This window comes from Mirounga angustirostris, unplaced genomic scaffold (assembly GCF_029215605.1).
Source record: "Mirounga angustirostris isolate CCGP_5_RB_7025 unplaced genomic scaffold, mMirAng1.0.hap1 SCAF_5, whole genome shotgun sequence".
In the NCBI taxonomy this organism is placed as follows: domain Eukaryota; kingdom Metazoa; phylum Chordata; class Mammalia; order Carnivora; family Phocidae; genus Mirounga; species Mirounga angustirostris.
Genome location: NW_026991713.1, coordinates 67,266,538 through 67,284,191, shown reverse-complemented (window position 1 = coordinate 67,284,191; position 17,654 = coordinate 67,266,538).

The window sequence follows — 17,654 nt, the reverse complement described above, 5'->3', positions numbered from 1 at the left end:
ATACTCTTGAGAGCAGACTTGGAGGCAAGTAAGATATTTGTGCACCAAGGGAGGGAGCAAAACAATCTGAGGGAAATAGGGGAAGTTAGAGGGAATTTTTTTATATTTTAAAATTTCGCTAGGTTCTGCACAACCCAACAGCTGTGGTAATCCTTCCCCCTTCTTGCTTCACAGAGGGTATACACTGATCTAAAGCGCCCTTCCCATTTTATTTCAACAGCCTACGCTGTAGGGTGTAGCTAGAACTTTTGGATCCCTGTGGGAGAAAATGGTTTGAATAAATTTCTTTAAAGACCCTTTGTTAAATGGCCAGACTGACAGATCTTTGGCCTTTAGCCCTGGTGGTATTTACCCTAGAGAGGAGATAAAGAGAAAAGCCACCCACCGGGCTAACGTGTTCTAACTCTAACTGGTTTGCAGTGCCCTTCACGGTTTCATTATAACTATCCTACCAACACGAGTCCCTGATCCTCAGCAAGATAAGTCACCGCTCTTCAGCAAGGGGACAAGCACAACTAGTTTTCCTGTACAGAGGAGTTGATTGATTATTATTATGAATGACGAATTAGAGGCATATTGTTTTTGACAACTATCTGATAAGAAAGGTATTGGCCGACTAGGTTTTAGTTGGATGCTTTTGCAGAGATGTTGGTATATTAAAAAATCAGGTGAGGAAGAAAAATTCCTGAAAAAAAAGGGGCCCTGTGATAGCCCTTGTTCTCTGTTTAGATTCAGAAATGCTTCCTCCATGGTATCCCTGGACTACTGGCTGACTTGCAAAACAGAAACTTAGAATTAGTCATCTGTCCGTATTTCTTCTCAGGACCCACTCACTCAGAGTAAAATAAATTAATATTTATTTGCATTAAATATTGTGTGTGTGAATGTGTGGGTATGCAGGTGTGTGTTCCCAGGTTTAGAAAGTTTTTACAAGTATTATCTGCAAATATTGGATTTGGCCTCAGATATCTATGATGATATTACTTAATAGTTTTAATTAATACTTTTTTTTCTCTCTGTCTTCATTCTTTGATTTTAACCCCTTCCTTCTCTTCCTACTTATTCCTTTTTTTTCTCTAACCTGAATCCTAAAGGTGGATATTGTTCAGGGTGAGCATTTGAAAACCATGTCAGTTCCTTTCCAATTCTGCCCTGAGATGTGAGGAAGAAGATGCTCTTTTTTTTTTTTTTAAGATTTTATTTATTTACTTGAGAGAGAGATTGTGAACACAAGTAGCAGGGAGAGGCAGAGGGAGAGGGAAAAGCAGACCTCCTGCTGAGCAGGGAGCCTGACTCAGGGCTTGATCCCAGGAACCTGAGATCATGACCTGAGCCAAAGGTGACACTTAACCGACTGAGCCACCCAGGCAACCCAAAAGATGCTCTTAAGGTTTTGTCATCCAGGGTCTAAACTTTGTGGACACGCTTTGTGAGAAGCCCGTAGCCACAGAGGACAGTAGTAGAAAATGTCTTCAATCCAGATGTGTTCCTAGGGCCATGATTTCATCTGTACATGGATGCTTTGTTCTCAGTCAGAAATCGAGGACACGGGGTGCCTGGGTGGCACAGTAGGTTTACTAATCCACATAGAAAGGTAAGGAGTAGTCTGGAAAGCCATTCAAAAGTATAACATAATAAATTTATGATTGTTTAAGAACACTATATCTTACAGAAATTACTAGACGAAAAACTTATTACTGGTTTAAAAAAAAATCCACTATAAAATTATGTTGCTTAGCAGACCTCTCATTTCTGGAATCCAAGAAATACAGAATAACCCCTTCTTGCCTATAGAGTTCTTCCTCTGGTGTCACCAGCAGATCTACAACCCGCATGCGGCTGTCCTGCCCCTCTGGCACGGCAGCCCGGGACAGCCTCACTGGGGAAAGTGGCTAGACGAAGGAGGGACATGGGACGTCTGCTTTCAAGAATGAGCCGGCCCCACTTTGCAGTAAACGGCGTGGCATCCATGGCCTCACTCTCAGGTCAAACGAGAGGCACTTTCTGGTATGTTCGGAGATTTTTTTTTTTTTTCTCCCACATCTATATACCAGAGTGGCTTGGTTTTATTTTGTTTTTGCCTCTGTTGCTGGAGCAAGTGCTATGAGAGGTCCTAGCACAGTGTTCTGTATTCTCACATCAAAAAATAAGTAAAAGGGGATCTCATGCTCAAATACAGTTAAGACAAGCTTCATTAAAGATAAGCAGGATTTGTTTCAGGAGGGCTTCTGAGAGGCTTTGTGAATCCCAAAGAGGGTGTGGAGCATTTCCCCAGTGTATTTGGTAACCAAACTCTATTTCCTCCTCCTCTTCCTCCTTCTTCTTTTTAAAATTTTTTCTTTTAACTAGGTCATGTCAAAGGACTAGAAGGGTTTCTCTGATGTTTCCTCATGATTATTCAGGTTATACTTTTGGGTAGGAATTTTACAGAAATTATTCTGTATTCTTCTCAGTCTGACATATCAGAAGGCACATAATATTAATTTCTCTGATTTTGAGTGGTGTTAATTTTGATTAAGATGGTGTCTATCAGATCTCTCCAATAAGGTGATTACTTTTTAACCTTTAAAATAAATTATTTTGTGGGGGAAAAAGCTTGGAGACTATGTAAATATCCCATTTTTCAATAAACTCTCACACCTGGCTTTAGTGTTTATCGATGCTTCCTATCTATCTGAACTCATTATTGTGATGGTTGCCAAGCATTTTGGGAGAGACAAAGAGCCAAACAGAAGAAGCTCTACCCTTTCTATGATGCGGTCTCAGAAGTCACACAGCATCACTTCCTCTGTCCTCCACTGATTAGGGATAGATGGATGGATGGATGGATAGATAGATAGATAGATAGATAGATAGATAGATAGATAGATAGATACTATGACTTCTCTAATGTCTCCAATTCCGTTCCAAAACACAGGACTTATTCTAGCCTTCCCCCTTTCCATATTTGTACCGTATTTACTTACTTGCCCATTCCTCTTTTATGTAACCAGTCTTTTAACCCCACCACTGCTTTCTCAACCTTGGAATGCTACCTCCCCAATATGCCCACAGCCACTTCCTCAGCTCTGACTGTTTCCTTGGTCCCAGCTCTTCAGGCCCTGCCATCCATAGTTACCTCAAAGGAAGGAAAAAGAAGAAAACTAATGACTTTTCTTAAAGAAAAAATAAAGGAAAAGAAGGGAACAGAAGAGGAATGGAAAGAAAGACAGTAAAAGGCTTTTTACCCTTTAAAAAAATAACCTTTAAAACATGCAGAAAATTAGAATAGTATACTGACCCCTCCCTAGCATTTATCCCTAGCATAGATAATTCTCAGCTCCTGACCAGCCTTGTTTGGTCAATACCCCTACCTACTCACCCTCTCTATATGTTGTTATTTTGAAATAATCCCAGAAATTATATCATTTCATCTATAAAGATTTCTATATGCACATCAAAAAAATTACAATACTATTATCACACTTTAAAAATTCACAATTGTTTCTTAATAGTATCAAACATCTTGAGAGTGTTCGAATTTCTCAGTTGTGGAGAGTTTTAAGCAGGGAAGGAACATATTCAGATAGAGATTTTCAAAGGATCCCTTTGGCCACGGAAAGGAGAGTGGGCTGTAGAGAAGATCAATTAGAAATTTTCTGATTGCTTTAGCCATAGGTAATGGTTACTTGGATCGAGGCATATCGTGGAAGATAAGAAGAAGGGGTCAGATGCTTGATGTATTTTGGAGAGAGAGTGAACCAGACTTATTGAATAGATTGCATACAGATATGAGAAAAAAAAGAGGAATGAAGAATGACTCCTAAGTTTTTGGCCTGAGCAAGCTGTTACACTGTATGATCTAGTGCTATGTACCAAGGTACTTCCAAACGTAATCATTTATTGTCTCTTGCAGTTTCTGTGAGTTGGGAATCCAGACAAGTCCCAGCAGAGATGGCTTGTTTCTGTTCCATGTATGGGACCTCAGCTGGAAGGCTCAAAGGCTAGAGGCTGAAACCATCTAAAGGTCTGTTCAACTTACTTGTCTAATGGTTAATGATGGCTAGCAGCTTAGGCCTTACGTGGGCCTATCAGCTGGAGTATGTACACATGACCTCTCTGTGTGGTCTGAGCTGTTTCCCAGCATGGTGTTTAGCTTCAAAAAGTGAGCATTTCGAGAGAGATAAAGAGCAAAGCGGAAGAAACTCTACCCTTTCTATGACCCGGTCTCAGAAGTCACACAGCATCACTTCCTCTGTCCTCCACTGATCAGGGAAGTCACAAAACCTGCCCAGATCCAAGGAGAGAGATCACAGAACCCACCTTCAATGAGCAGTGTCAGTCATATTGTAAGAAGAGCATGGGAAATGGGATAAGTATTTTGGTGCCCCTATCTTTATTAAATACAATCTGCCATAGGTACGATTCAATAAATGGAGACAGCTTGGGTAGTGGTGTTTTGGTAGTATTAATAAGTCTGTTTTCCCCAAGCAGGAATGTAGAATAGACAGGTGGACAGAAGCATCTGGAAACACCCAACGGATCTCAGTTTAGAGAGAGAGAGATTTAGATGATATTTTTAAGTCATGACACCGAATGAAATAACCACAGAAAAGGAGGGAGTTAGAATAGAGCGTTAGAGGGCTGGTAGAGAGGAGTGGCTGGTGAATGTGGAAGGGTCAGATGAGTGAGATGTCCTGAGAAGCTCCGAGAAGAGTTTCAAGAAGGAAGGAATGGAATCACCTTTTAAGAAGCACCTTCTATGTAGGATTTAAATATTAGAAAAAGAAGCCTTTAATGCTTCATATATAGAGTGAGCTATTCATATAGAGTCCCTCTCTTCAAAAGAACATATGGAGAATTAAAATATAGCTAAATAATTAAGCATTAACAGTGAAGTGTATTAAATGCTTGTATGGGAAAATACTGGATACTCTGCAAGTAGGAATAAGAGGCATTCAATATAGACTGGGGAGAATCAAGGAAGTCTTCCAGGAGGAGGTAAAATTTAAGTGCAGACCTGATGGATAAGCGAAAGCCAGTTCAAGACAGGGAGAAATGGTCCAAGTAGGGAGAAGAGCATGTGCAAAGTCTTGGAAGTATAACAGCAAATAAAACCTTCAAATAACTGAAGGTGCTGGAGGTACTAAAGATGCTGAAAAAGTGAAATCATGAAATCATGAAGTCCGCCACTATCAATGGGAAGTCTGTGGGGGAATTTGAAACAAAGGATTCCATCAGTTTTCACTTCCGGAGGATCATTTCTAACCACAAGAGGGAGAATGAATCGGAAAGAATAAGAAAACTAGTAAAGAGGCTTCAGCAGTACTCCAGGTGAGAAATAGCCCTAGCAACTCTGATACTTCGCACCACCAAAGTATTCAACTTTCTGATCTTACCACTCTTGATCAGTTATGTCCTCACTGTTTCACCTCTTGGGTCCTGTAATTGTTAAAAGCATTCCCTTACATACACCATCAGCTCCCTCCTCCTTCCCCTTGTCCAGCTTACCTTGCAAAACCCAATCCAAGTTATATCCAGCTGTCTACCGATTTGATACGAGGACCTGAGTAGCAGAATATGTCTGGAAAAAACATATGAGCGTGCTAATAGGTTTCACTTTAAATCCATGACCTCGTGTGGGTGTGATCCTGTGCTCTTTCCCTAGTCCATTTCCTTTCCAGCTGTCTTTGATAACTATTCCAAACCTCTTTGCTTAAAGTCCTTCTACATTCTCATTTCCTGCCAATGACCTTTGTTTTCTATTTCACTGAGAAGATCGAAATGATCAAAAGACAGTTTCCAGATCTTGAGGACATTATATTAAATGAAATAAGCTACTCACAAAAAAGACAATACTGTGTGATTCCATGTATATGAGATATCCAAAGTAGTCAAACCTATAGAAACAAAAAATAGATTGAATGGTGGTTGCCAGAGGCTGGGGGAGGGAAAAATGGAAGTTGTTCGATGAATATAGAGTTTCAGTTTTGCAAGATGAAAAAGTTTTAGAAAGCTATTGCACAACAATGCGAGTATATGTACACTACTGACTGTACACTTAGAAATGGTTAAGATGGTAAATTTTATGTTATGCATTTTTTAGCACAATTAAAACAACAGCAAAAATACAGCTTTCAGTCTACAACCTGGTTCACTCTCAGCTAGGAGCACTGTGCCCACCCCAGGTCTCCTGCCCCTGCTACTGCCTCCCCACCTGGCCAGATGGTCCCCCACCCCAAGCAGAAGTGTCAGTGGAAACAAACCAGGGATATCTGCGCAGTTACTCTCCTAATAAAACCCCGAGGCAGAAAGGTAAACATGTCTAGCTTAAAGAGTCTCAGAGCTCTTAAAGACTGCTGCCCAGAACTGCAGCAGAAGTTGCCAAGTGAGACCCTCGCTGGGAAGAAGCTGATGGGATTCCTGAAAAAGTTTGTGGAAGATACAGAGTGAAATGCCCCCAGAGGAGGACTGGCCCACTTTGGCATATGGAACGATGAAGATCGGCATCACTACCCAGAATCTATGCCAGGAGACTAAGTGAGCAGAGGAAAGGTGACATGCATACTGCCCAGGCTGGATGGAAACTGACGAGGTAGGACCCAACACCACAAAGTGTTTGGGAGAAAAATTTAATGTTGAGCAGGACTCGCAGCTCCATTCTTGGGCACCATTTACTTCCCTGTCCTGACTCAACCAAAAGGACATTTAACACTTGTCAAAAACATCACTATAGAACACTCACTTTAGGTTGCCTGCTAATTCTATAAAGTCATTTGTGATTTCTCCATGCTCATCTATAGGGGAAAACGAGTGTAATTGCTGAAAATATGAATAAAAATCAACACCTAAATAAGTGGTTCTTTATAAATACCCATTTATGCAGGTTGTTTGCCTGCTGAAACAGCTCCATCTCAGAAATATAATATACCTTTCAAAAGTTACATGCAGGGGTGCCTGGGTGACTCAGTTGATTAAACGGCTCAGGTCATGATCCCTGGAACCTGGGATGAAGCCCTATGTCGGGCTTCCTGCTCAGCAGGGAGCCTGCTTCTCCCTCTCCCTTTGCCTGCCACTCCCCCCTGCTTGTGTTCTCTCTCGCTCTGTCAAATAAATAAATAAAATCTTTAAAAAAAAAAGTTACATCTAAAGAAGGGACAGTATAACCCAGGTGTTGGTAAACTTTTTCTGTAAAGTGTCAAATAGTAAATATTTTCAGATTTGTGGACAGGCCATACAATCTCAGTAAATGAAACAGATGGTGACAAAAAGGCTGAGATAATTCGTGACTTGATTATAGTCATAAAAACATGTTCCTGTTGATTATAAAAATATCTAGCAATGTTCTAGAAAAGTGATTTTATTTCACTTTCTCACACAGATTATTTGTGAATTAAATACTAGTGAAATTGAAGGACTACAAATCACGTGTCATTGGCAATCATTCCTTGCTGGGTGATTTGTCCAGTTCCCTAAACTACTCCCTAGTTGTTACAGAAAGTTATTGCTAATCTCTTTCTTAAGTGGGAGACCATTGGATTGTTTTCTCTTCATAATTCATCTTGCCTTGTGAAGTATTATATATCTTAAAAATGCAATTAAACTCTAAATAACTTTGAGATTGTGTTATAGAAATCCATTCTGCGGGGCGCCTAGGTGGCTCAGTCATTAAGCGTCTGCCTTCGGCTTAGGTTGTGATCCCAGGACCCTGGGATCGAGCCCCACATCGGGCTCCCTGCTCCGTGGGGAAGCCTGCTTCTCCCTCTCCTACTCCCCCTGCTTGTGTTCCCTCTCTCGCTATGTCTCTCTCTGTCAAATAAATAAATAAAATCTTTAAAAAAAAAGAAATCCATTCTGCTCCTGTCCCTCACCCTTACCTCCCACAGCAATGACTTAGATTAGTATTGAACTGGGCATATGGACATTCTGGGGTATTTGATATTTTCCATCATGTAGAGCAATTAAAGTCGAGCTATTGACAAAACTGACGCCTCCACTTAATTTCATAAACCAACCAACAAACCAAGTAGGAAAATCTCTTTTTTCCTCACTTTCCCATTCCTTTTTGTTTGTTTGTTTTTAAATGTTTATTAAACTAGAGTTAACACCTAATGTTACATTAGTTTCAGGTATACAACACAGTCATGCAACAACTCTGTGTTATACGACGTTCACCACAAGTGTAGCGACCATCTCTCACCATACAACATTATAACAATGCCATTGACTACATTCCCTATGCTGTACCTTTTATCCCCATGACTTATCATTCCGTATAACTGGAAGCTCATATCTCCCTCTTCCCTTCACCCATTTTGTCTTTCCCTCCACCCCTCCCCTCTGGCAACCATCAGTTAGTTTGTTCTCTGTATGTGTGGGTCTGTTTCTGATTTTTATGTTTGTTTTTAGATTCCACATAAAAGTAAAATCATAGGGTATTTGTCTTTCTTTAATGTATTTCACTTAGCATAATACCCCCTAGTTCCATCCATGTTGTCAGAAATGGCAAGATCCCATCCTTTTTATGGCTGAGTAACATTCCATTATATTTATAATATATACATCTTCTTTATCCATTCATCTATTGATGAGTACTTGAGTTGCTTCCGTATCTTGGCTCTTGTAAATAATGCTACAATAAATACAGGGCTGTATATATCTTTTTGAATGGGTGTTTTTGTTTTTTTGGGTAAATATCCAATAGTGGAATTTCTGGGCCACATGGTATTTCTATTCTTAATTTTTGAGGAACCTCCATACTGTTTTCCACAGTGGCCATACCAATTTACATTCCCACCAACAGTGCATGAGGGTTCCTATTTCTCTACATCCTCTCCAATACTTGTTATTTCTTGTCTTTTTGATACTAGCCATTCTTACAGGTGTAAGGTTTTAATTTGCATTTCCCTGATGATTAGTGATGAACATCTTTTCATGTGTCTCTTTGCCATCTCTATGTCTTTGGGAAAATGTCTATTCAGATCCTCTGCCCATTTTTTTTTTTTTGAAAGATTTTATTTATTTGCTTGAGAAAGAGAGCATGAACAGGGGGAGGGGGCAAGGGACAGAGGAAGAGAGAGAAGCAGGCTCCCCGCCGAGCCGGAAGCCCAATGTGGGGCTCCATCCCAGGACCCCAGGATCATGACCTGAGCCAAAGGCAGACATTTAACTGACTGAGCCACTCAGGTGCTCCTGCCCATTTTTTGATCAGACTATTTGGGTTTTTTGGTGTTGAGTTGTATAGTTCTTTATATATTTTCGATGTTAACCCCTTATCATATATATCATTTGTAAATATCTTCTCTCATTCAGTAGGTTGCCTTTCCGTTTTGTTGATGGTTTCCTTCACTGTACAAAACCCTGTTATTTTAATGTAGTCCCAATAGTTCATTTTTACTTTTATTTCCCTTGCCTGAGGAAACGTATCTACAAAAATGTTGTGAAGGCTGATGTCAAAGAAATTACTGCCTGTGTTTTCTTCTAGGAGTTTTATGATTTCAAGTCTCACATTTAGGTCTTTAATCCACTTTGAGTTTACTTTTGTTTATGATAAAAGAAAGTGATCCAGTTTCATTCTTTTACATATACCTGTCCAGTTTTCCCAGCCACATTTATTGAAGAGAGTGTCTTTTCCCTATTGTATACTCTTGCCTCCTTTGTCATAGGTTAATTGACCATATAAGCATGGGTTTATTTCTGGGTTTTCTCTTCTGTTCTATTAATCTACATGTCTATTTTTGTGCCAGTACCCTATAATTTTGATTATTATAGCTTTGTAGTATACCTTGAAATCTGGGATTGTGATACTTCCGGCTTTGTTCTTTTTCAAGATTGCTTTAGTGATTCAGGATCTTTCCTGATTCCATACAAATTTTAGCATGATTTGTTGTAGTTCTTTGAATAATAATGTTGGTATTTTGATAGGAATTGCATTGAATCTGTAGATTGCTTTGGCTACTCTGGACATTTTAACAATATTAATTCTTCCAATCCATGAGCATAGAATATCTTTCTATGTGTTTATGTTGTCTTCTATTTCTTTCATCAGTGTTTTACACTTTTCAGAGTACAGGTCTTTCACCTACTTCGTTAAGTTTGTTCCTAGGTATTTTGTTATTTTTGGCACAATTGTAGATGGAACTGTTTTCTTGATTTCTCTTCATTATTAGTGCAACAGATTTCTGTATATTAATATTGTATCCTGCAAGTTTACTGAATTCATTTATTACTTCTCATAGGTTTTTTTGTGGAGTCTTTAGGGTTTTCTATGTATACTATCATGTCATCTGCAAATAGTGACAGTTTTGTCTCTCCCTTACCAATCTGGATACCTTTTATTTCTTTTTCTTATCTGATTGCTGTGGCTAGGACTTCCATTACTGTCTTGAATAAAAGTGGCAAGAGTGGACATCCTTGTGTTGTTCCTGATCTTAGAGGAAAAGCTCTCAGTTTTTCACCTCTGAATATGATGTTAGTTATGGGTTTTTCATGTATGGCCTTTATTATGTTCAGGTACGTTCCCTCTAAACCCACTTTGTTGAGAGTTTTTATCATGAATGGCTATTGAATTATATCAAATGCTTTTTCTGCATCTATTGAGATGATCATATGATTTTATCCTTCATTTTGTTGATGGGGTTATCATGTTGATTGATTTGCAACTATTGAATCATCCTTGCATCCTGGAATAAATCCCACTTGATCATGGTGAATGATCCTTTTAATGTACTGTTGAATTTGGTTTGCTAATATATTTTTTTTAAAGATTTTATTTATTTATTTGACAGAGAGAGAGAGAGAGAGCCCACAAGCAGGGGGAGTGGCAGGTAGAGGCAGAGGGAGATGCAGACTCCCTGCAGAGCAGGGGGAGCCTGATGAGGGACTCGATCCCAGGACCCTGGGATCATGACCCAAGCTGAATGCCTTCATTCAGTTGCTTAACCAACTGAGCCACCCAGGTGCCCTGGTTTGCTAATATTTTGTTGAGGATTTTGCATCTATGTTCATCAGGGATATAGTTTTCTTTTTTTGTAGCGTTTTTGTCTGGTCTTGTTATGAGAGTCATGCTGACCTTGTAGAATGAATTTGGAACGTTCCCTTCCTCTTATTTTTTGGAATAGATTTTGGAGGGTATATATTAAATCTTCTTTAAATGTTTGGTGGAGGGACGCCTGGGTGGCTCAGTCAGTTAAACATCTGACTCTTGATTTCAGCTCAGGTCTTATCTCAGGGTCGTGAGATTGAGCCCCAGATCAGGTTCCCTACTAAGTGGGGAGTCTGCGTGAGATTTTCTCCCTCTGACCCTCCCCCATCTCTAAAATAAATAAATCTTTAAATAAAAAAATGTTTGGTAGAATGCAACTGTGAATCCATTCTGGTCCTGGATTTTTGTGTTTTAGGAGTTTTTGGATCACCAATTCAATTTTGTTACTAGTTAGTAATTGCGCTCTTCAGATTTTCTATTTCTTTCTGATTCACTTTCAGAATATTGTATCTTGCTAGGAGTGTATCCATTTCTTCTAGGTTGTCCAATTTGTTGACATATAATTTTCCATAGTATTTTCTTATAATTCTTTGTATTTCTGTGGTATTGGTAGTTACTTCTCTTTCCTTTCTGATTTTATTTATTTGTGTCCTTTCTCTTTCTTTTTTGATGAGTTTGGTGAAGGTTTATCAGTTTTGTTGATCTTTTTCAAAGAATAAGCTCTTGGTTTCATTGATCTTTTCTTGTTTTTTTTAAATTTCTATTTCATTTATTTCTGCTCTGATCTTTATTATTTTCCTTCCTTCAGCTAATCTTGGGCTTTTTTCTTTTTCTAGTTTCCTTAGGTGTCAGGTTAGATTAATTATTTGAAGTTTTTCTTGTTTCTTGAGGTCTGTATCACTAAAAATTTCCCTCTTAAAACTGCTTTTGCTACATCCCAAAGGTTTTGGACCATTGTGTTTCATTTTCATTTGTCTTCATGTACTTTTTTATTTCCTCGTTGATCAATTGGCTGTTTAGTAGCATGTTTGCCTTCATGTGTTTGTGTTCTTTTCCAACTTTCTTGTGATTGATTTCTAGTTTCATACCATTGTGGTCAGAAAAGATGTGTGATATTATTTCAATCTGCTTAAATTTACTGAGACTTGTTTTGTGACTTAACATGTGATCTATCCTGGAGGATGTTCAATGTGCCCTTGAAAAGAATGTGTATCCTGCTGTTTTTAAATGGAATGTTTCTGTATACATCTGTTATCGGGTCTTATGTGGTGTTCAAAGCCACTGTTTTCTTATTGAATTTCTGCCTGGATGATCTATTGATTGATGTAAGTGTGATGTTAAATTCCCCTACTATTATTGTATTACTGTCAATTTTTTGCTTAATGTCTGTTAATATTTACTTTATGTATTTAGATGCTCCCATATTGGGTACATAGTTATTTATAATTGTTATATCCTCTTGTTGGATTGACCCCCTGTATCATTACGTAATACCAAGGGCACTTTTTTAAGATTCCAAATTGATAAGGCATTTTCATGGAGTGGGGGGGAGCAAACAGCTTTCGGGGACCTACATTTGAATCCTAGTCTTGCTTGTGTATGTGCTCTTTGTTCTTGAGACTTGCGCTCTTACCTGAAGAGGAATAACATCAAATGACACAACCAACAATTTAGTAGCGTTTGATGTCCTTTATTCAAGGGAAAACAATTCATGGATTGGGAGAGTACAGTGCCTTACAAACACTCTTCCCAAAGGATTTTGGGCAAGAGTGAGTTTTACAGAACATTAGAAGTGATAATGCATAAACAGATTATGAATGGCTTAAGTTGCATATCTGACCTTATTCAGAAAGATGAAGGAACAAGAAAATAAATATAGAGCCCAAAGTTTGCTTGGCCTTTGGGGATTGGCTGAGTAGACATACAGTTGACCCTTGAAAGACACAGGTTTAAACTATGTGTGTCCATTTACATGTGGATTATTTGGATAAACACAGTACAGTACTGTAAAATGTATTTTCTCTTTCTTATGATTTTCTTTTATCTAGCTTACTTTATTGTAAGACCATAGTATGTAATACATATAACATATAAAATATGTGTTAATCAATTGTTTATGTTATTGGTAAGGCTTCCAGTCAATAGTAAGCTATTAGTAGCTAAGTTATTGAGGAGCCAAAAGTTATACATGGATTTTCAACAGTGCAGGGAGGGAGAATTGGCACCCTTCACCCCCTTGTTGTTCAAGGGTCAACTATACTGTGTTTCTGGTCAAGGAGAGCCAGAAGTTTGGTTTGCTGCCAGAAGTTTGGCAGCCCAGGCAGGGATGGATGGCTTCATTTTAGAAATTTATCTCAACAACAGCGAAGTGTTGGGACACCTGGGTGGCTCAGTCAGTTAAGTGTCTGCCTTTGGCTCAGGTCATGATCCCGGGGTCCTGGGATCCAGTCCTGCATCAGACTCCTTGCTCAGCAGGGAGTCTACTTCTCCCTCTGCTGCTTCTCCCCCTGCTTGTGCTCTCTCTCTCTCTGACAAATAAATAAATAAAATCCTTAAAAAAAACACACACACACAATAGCAAAGTGTTTAGAGACACAGACTCTGGAGTCAAACTGTCCAGGTTTGAACCCTGACCCAATGGAAAGATCTGGTGTTTGCCATGTAGATTAGTGATCAAATTTAACACCAATAATGGTAGGACAGTCTGTCAGTGGATACCTCTTACTATAATGCCACATGAAGAACATAGCATCTTCTATGACAGATTGTTGCCAAAAATGTTTAACTCGAAACTAATTAAACCTCTGACTTATATCCAGTTAGCAGGAAGTACTAGACTTTGAAAAATAGTATTAGGGAGAAAAAATCATCCACAGCTCCTCTGTTCTCTTGAAAAAGTCAAAGTCAGGGGTGTCAGTTGGTTAAGTGTCTGCCTTTGGCTCAGGTCATGATCTCAGGGTCCTGGGATCGAGCCCCACATTGGGCTCCTTGCTCAGCTGGGAGTCTGCTTCTCTGTCTCTCCCTCTGCCCTTCCCCACTGCTTGTGCTCTCTCTCTCTGTCTCAAATAAATAAATAAAATCTCTTAAAAAAAAAAGAAGAAAAGAAAAAGTCAGTCAAAGTAATAGGGAAAAAAGTCAGGTAATATAACCAATCACAGTATGTGAAATGTGATTGCATGCTTGCATGAAAAACCCAACCATTAAAGACTCTTAGACTTGAATATGGAATGGGTTGATAGGAGGGAAATAGGGTTAAATCTCGTCTATGTGAATATGTTATTTATGTAGGGATGACATGTCATGAGGTCTGCAACATTAACAGGGTTCAATGAAATATACACAGAGAGACAGATAAATCAAACATAGCAAAATGTTCACAACTGTTGAAGCTTGGATGGATGTATAGGTGTCTGTTACATTATTCTTTCAACTTTTCTGTTTGTTTAAAAGTTTTCAAAATAAACGTTTTTGGGGAAAAAAAGACAGCTTCCACAGCTCCTACCAATACATTTACCTATACACCTGCATCTGAATCCAAATATTTTATTTTCACTATGGTTTTCATGATAGATTTTTATCCTGCTTTTTATAGCCATTATCTTCAGTTTATAGGAGCTCATCACTTTCACCTACCCAAGGACATTTCAACAGCAGTTTTCCCTCTCTCTCCCACATACCCTCTGTTGGCTCCACATACCCTTCTATCTACTAGTGCATTTATCCACTACCCTTTACACTACCCTCAATTCAATTCAATAAATATTGAGTACCTACTATATGCTGGGGATATGGTAATGAACAAAAGACAAAAGCGCTGCTTTTGTGGAGCTTATCCTTTGGTTGATGAAGACAGATCATACAGAGAGTAAGTAAACAAATGATGTAGTATGTAAGAGGGAGTTAGGTAATAAGGAGAAAATAAAGCAAAGTAAGAAGGAAGCGGAGTATATGTATAAAGGTGTCCAGAGTTGCTGACAACCTATATGGAAGCTTGTACAGACAGAACGAACCTTGCACCAAACCATGAGGCTTGGCAGGCAGAGCCTGAGTTAGATATCAGGCCTCATTTTACTCCCTGTGCGCAAACACCTCTGTAAACATCTTGTACAATCATATGGGGTACCTCTGGAGATTTTGCTGCTGGACATCTCCACATGGATGTCTAATCTCAAATTTGAAATTTTGGGTCCAAAACCAAACCCCACCACCCCCTTCCTCTCCTGGAGTCTTACACACTTCAAAAATAGCAACTCCATTTTCCAGATTTCTCAGGTCAAAATATCGGAGTTCTCCTTGACTCCCTTTTTTTTCCTCAGACTCATATCCAGTACCTCAGATACTCTTCAGATTTACTTCAAAACATACCTTAATCCACATCTATCAGTACCATTCTGGTTCAAGACCATTATCCCTTGGCTGAATTAAAGAACTAGTCTCTTAACTGGCCTCCTTGATTTTATATTTGCTCTTCTACAGTCTAGTCTATTTTCCAAAAAGCTGTAAGAAAGATCCTTTTAAAATATAAGTCTGCCACCTGTTTAGTCAAAACTTTCCAAAGGCTTTCCATATTATTCAGAGTCAAAACCCAAGTCCCTCTGATGGCTAAAAGTGATTTGCAGCACTCCCCCTCCTCCGCCATCCCTGACCTCCTACCACTTCCCTCCTCTATCACTATGCTACAGTTGCCATGGCCTCTGCTGTTCTTGAAGACATTAGGCATGCTTCTCCTCAAGGCTTATGCATTTGCATTTCCTTCTTGAAACTCTGCTTCCTCAGGGACTTACATACTCTGTTCTCTCACTTCCTTCAGACCTCTGCTAAAATGTCACTTCATCAGTCTTCCCCTAACCACTCATTATAAAGTCCGTCTCCCAACCATCATTCTCTCTGCCTCTTGCCCTGCTGCATATTTCTCAGCAGTGCCCATCATTTCCTGACAGGTACTTACTTATTTGTCTCTATCCACTGCAATGGAAAGAACTGACGGCAGAGATGTTGTCTTGTCTTTGTTTTTTGTTTTTACTATTGAATCCCCAACATCCGGGGAAGTGGCCAGCGTATAGTTAGTTCTCAGTAACTAAGAATGAAGAATGACAGTGGGTATGTATCACAACAGTGATAGTGGAGATATGTGGTGGCCTCCAAGATTGCTCCCAATGATCCCTGCCTCTGCTATTTACGCTCTTGGATAAGCTCCTCCCACAGGGAGTAGAGCTGACTGATCTGTGTAACCAGTAGCAGAAATGACAATGCGTGACTTCCAAGGTTAGGTCATAAAAGATGTTGTGGCTTGTACCTCACCCAGCCTCTTGGATTAGTCATTGTCAGGGAACACAGCATTGTGTCATGAGAATGTTCAAGGGATGTACAGACAGGTTAGTGGAGGAAGGAAGTGAGGTGCCTCCTGACAAGCAGCACCATGTGAGGTTGAACTATCTAAGGTGCAGATTTTGAACCCTGGTCAAGCTTTTAGGTGACTACAGCTTTGACCAACATTGTGACTACAAATTAGAACCTAGGCCAGAACCGCTTGACTAACCTGCTCCCAAATTCCTGATCCACGGAAACTGTGTGAAAGGATACCTGTTTATTGTTGCCATGAGCTGCTGAATTTGGGCAATGTATTATGCCACAGCCACCATGATCTCTTTGCTGGTATTCCTTGGGAATTTTGCATTTGCGTTCCCTTCTGCCTAAAACTCCATTCCCTTCTGCTTCTGCTAAAATGTCATGCTATGCAATTATGCACCAATGCAGCAATGGATACAGGATGTGTTTGAGATATCCAGGAGATAGATATAACAAGATTTAGCAACTGATTGGACGTGGGGGTTAGCAGAGAGAGGAAGGAATCAAAATGCTTCTCAAATTATTGACTTGTGTAACTACACATTCCTGAATTAGGGAAACAGGTTTGGGGCAGAGATTACAAATTTAGTGTTGGACCTGCTAAATTTGAAATGTCTAAGAAATAGCCAAGTGGAGATGTCCAGCATGCAAGCATATATACCATTTGCAACACAGAAGAGAGATCTGGAAATAAAGACCTTGGAATAAGAACCAGCTATACACTTTGCAGTGCCCAGTGCAAATGAAAAATTGCAGGGTTCCTTGTTCAAAGAGCACATGAGGTCCACCAGCTGCCAGATCTCCCTCCCACCAATTTGTAGGACTGACAGACCATGCCCTGGCTGATGGTAGAGAAGTGGAGCCAGGTGTCTCCCCTTCCCCATGGACTAGGCTCTAAGCCACATTAAAGAGACAGCCTCCAAGAGATTGCAACTTCCATGCCAGGATGCCCTTACATAGGGGATGGGCAAGAGGCCCATTCCCACGGAGTCACCCACTGGGTGACAGCACTGTGGCACTGCTAGTCTGGGGCAGGGACAGCTGTCATCAACTACCCTGCAGCATCAGGAGTGCATGCACATGACCCTGACCTTCCCTGTGCCTGTGCCTAGGTCTTCTTGGTCCTAGTGGTCCTGGTTTGGGGTAGGGCAAAAAGGAGGGTGGGCAAGGCTGAGAAACAGTCCCAGGGAGGCAGAGAGGCGGTGGGAGGCAGGACTGTATGAGAACCAAGCACATTTCATTGTCTCGTTGAACTCCACATATAAAACAAAATTTCAAAGATAATGTTATTAAGAATTTTAAACCTGCAACCACAGAGCATTAAGACCCCAAGCATTAAGTC